This window comes from Oratosquilla oratoria, chromosome 19 (assembly GCF_046742065.1).
Source record: "Oratosquilla oratoria isolate Oo_2021 chromosome 19, ASM4674206v1, whole genome shotgun sequence".
Lineage (NCBI taxonomy): Eukaryota > Metazoa > Arthropoda > Malacostraca > Stomatopoda > Squillidae > Oratosquilla > Oratosquilla oratoria.
The window spans coordinates 9,708,230-9,712,015 of NC_134795.1; positions in this window are offsets into that span (position 1 = coordinate 9,708,230).

The following is a 3,786-nucleotide window of genomic DNA, read 5'->3' on the forward strand; positions in this document are numbered from 1 at the left end:
GAAATGCACAATCAGCCCATCCATCTCTTTCTTGTATTATATCTATTAGCCTTGAATAGAAACATATTAAATTGGTGACGCATGATCGTCCTTGTCTGAATCCAAATTGCCTTGGATTTAGTACGTTGTTTTTTTTCCAAGTATTTTACCCATCTATTTTTGATAATTCTTTCACAAATTTTTGCTATTGTACTTGTTAAAGAGACTGGTCTATAGTTGGTAGGTTCTTCTTTATTTCCTCCTTTATATATAGGTACTATATTTGCTTTTTTCCAATCTTCTGGAACTTTTCCTTCTTTCAAGGAACTGCTTATTATGCTATGTATTTTGTCTGCCAGTTCATTCCTGCATTCTTTCAGAATCCAGTTTGCTATTTCATCTGGTCCATGCGATTTTCTGACATCAAGATTGCTCAAGTGTATCAATATTTCATTCTTTGATACTTCTATTTCTTCTATAGGGGGGACTTTCTCTTTCCACTCAATCTCTTCAGGTTGTATGTTCTCCCTTGTAAACACTGATTTAAAATGTTTGTTCATAATTTCCGCCATTTCCATTTCCTCAGTGTATTCAACTCCCCCTTGTCTTAATTTCTCCAAGTCCTGTTTGTTTTTCAGTTTGTTGTTTACAAATCTGTAGAATAGTTTTGGTTGATCTTTATATTTTTCTATGACGTCTTTTTCATATTTTCTCTTTTCCTCTCTGCACGTTTGTACATATTCATTTCTATAACCGGTATATATTTTCCATTTTTCAGGTCTTCTGTCTTTTTTCCATCTGGTCCAGGCTTTGTCTCTTTTGTCCTTTAACTCCCTACAACTTTTGTTGTACCAGCATTTTACATATTCTTTTTCTTGTTTTTGTCTTGGGACATACTTTTCCACTCCTTTTTTGTAAATTTTTGTCAAAATATTCCATTTCTTTTCCACTGATGTTTCTTCTTTGTATATTTCTTCCCAGTTTTCTTGTTGAAAGAATTCTCTTATTTTATCAAAGTTTGTTTTTTCATACATCATTCTTCCTTTTCTATATTGTTCATTTCTTTTCATATATTTTTCTTCATTATGTTCCAGTTCAATCAATATGTGGTCACTATTACCTATTGGTGTTTTATATTCAATCTTGTCCACTATTCTAGGTTCAGATGTAATTAATAAGTCTAGTCTCGATGGTTCTTCTTCATTTCTATACCTAGTGTTCTCCTGTATCCATTGTGTCATTGTGTGGTCAATAATCATCTCAAGTAGAGCGTTTCCCCATGAGTCGTCTCCACCCTTTACTGTCATTTCTTCCCAGCAGATTTCTTTGCAATTAAAGTCGCCCATCATAACTATTCTTCCTCCATCTTCCATTATTTTATTTAATGTTATCTTTGTGTCCTCTAACATACTTTTATGTTCACTCTCCTCCCATGAGGCTGTTTTTGGAGGCACATAATTTATCACAAATTTTCTGCTCTTCTTATCTCTGTCTTCCACTTCTATCATAATCATCTCTACTGTATTCTTTCCATATATGACACCTTTCACGTTTATATCCTTCTTAGTCAGGAACATAACTCCACCCCCTTGCTTTTTCTCTCTGTTTCTAATCCAATAATTGTATGCATCATGTCCTACACTGTTGGGTGGTAGTGGGCCTTTTAATTTTGTTTCTACAATTCCCATTATGTCCGGTTCTTTTTCCTTCAAATAATCATTCAGCTCATTCAATCCTGTTATTAATCCATCTATATTTGTGTAAGACACTCTTAGTTTTCTGCCACTTCCATTGTGTTCTCTGTTTCCCTTATGTTTTTCTTTTGTATGTCGAACTTCCTTAGTTTCATGTTCACTACTCTCCAATAGAATCTCTCTTTCTCTGACTCCGTTCTGTTCTCGTTTTTTGCCTTAGCTTCCAGTCTTTTCTGCTTTTCTTCCTCTCTTTCCTCTTTATTCATTTCCCTTTTTATCCATACTTATTTATATTGTTCATTTGTTGCTAGTTTCCCTGTTTTGGATAAGATATTCTCTGCCGTTGTTTGTGACTTGAATTTAATCTTAATTGGTCTGGTCTTGTCTGTGCTATACTTTCCGAGTCTAAATTTCTCTTCGATTTGTTTCATAATTTCTGGTTCATCTTCCTGAACTGATTCTAGTAATTGGCTTACTTTTTAATTTTCCTCTTTGATTCTTGTGGTTCTATCTGTGTTGTGTTTCTCTTCCATTCCTAATATAATTATACATTTCTTCTTGTCTGCTAAATCTCTTACTATATTCTCCTTTTGTCTCATCACTTTAATAACTGAGTCTTCAGTATGTTCTTTCAATTGCTGTTTGACTATGTCAGTGAATGAAACCTTATTTCCTTCTTGGGTTGTTTTCCAATTCTTAGTTTCTTTAGCTATTGTCTCTCTGTTTTCTTTACTATTCTTCTTCAATTCCTCATTCTCCACCTTTACTTCTCTTAACTGTCTTTTTAGGTCTTCTATTTCATCAGTTAAGTTTTTATTCGCCTTTTCTAGTTCTTCCAATCTTTCAACCCTTTGTAAAATGGTGTTCATATGACCTAACCTACTCTCCAAGTCCTCGATCACCTTATCAACCTTCTTCTCTAGTCTTGTCAGTCGGGGGGGGGGGGGGGTTTGTGTCCCCCCCACCCTCTTTAAATCCCTTGAAAATATTCTCATCACTTTCTACTGTATTGCTCTTATCTATACTTCTAATCTTTACATTTTTATTAGACATTTCGTCGTCGTCGGGAGGCCTTTTGTTTACCTTTCGCCTGTCTGCCTGGGCCAAGTCTACTCCTTCCTCATTTCCTTCCATTTCCCTCAGTAATCCCTCCCCCTTTCCTCTTTCCCTACTTTCCTACTACTCCACGAGCAATTTCCCCCCCCCCCTGTAAAAACAATAGGCACTTCTCTTTGCGTTGGGATCCACAAACTTCAATTTTCTTCAGAACGTCTTCTAAGCCGTCCATTCGTTGAAGTGTGTGTGTGTGTGTGTGTGTGTGTGTGTGTGTGTGTGTGTGTGTGTGTGTGTGTGTGTGTGTGTGTGTGTGTGTGTGTGTGTATGTGTGTGTGTGTGTGTATGTGTGTGTGTGTGTGTGTGTGTGTGTGTGTGTGTGTGTGTGTGTGTGTGTGTGTGTGTGTGTGTGTGTGTGTGTGTGTGTGTGTGTGTGTGTGTGTGTGTATGTGTGTGTGTGTGTGTATGTGTGTGTGTGTGTGTGTGTGTGTGTGTGTGTGTGTGTGTGTGTGTGTGTGTGTGTGTGTGTGTGTGTGTGTGTGTGTGTGTGTCTGTGTGTGTGTGTGTGTGTGTGTGTGTGTGTGTGTGTGTGTGTGTGTGTGTGTGTGTGTGTGTGTGTGTGTGTGTGTGTGTTTACCTAATTGTAGTATACAGGAAGGAAGCAACGCTCGCAGGTCCCGTCACCTATTCTCTAATTTTCTATCGCGTGTGTTTGTGTCCATACATATACAAACATATATTTACAAATGCACAAGCAGTAGTTACATTATTGGTACCTATAAGAGAAAAGAAGAGAAAGGAGAAAATGAAAAATTCACATGTGTGAATGTGGATTGCTTGTCTTCAACCGACTTATAAATCAATGATTAATTACCTATTAGCTAGTAAATCTGATATTTTGTACCTAGTCAAAACTTGGCAACCAAGAAATGATTATCTGAAACTTTAAATCTAAACAAACGCAGCCTGGAGAGGTGATATAGGATTGATGTTTATTTATAAAGAAATTGATTATGTAATATTGAGCATAGGTAAAGTCATGGTAATATATTTGAGAATA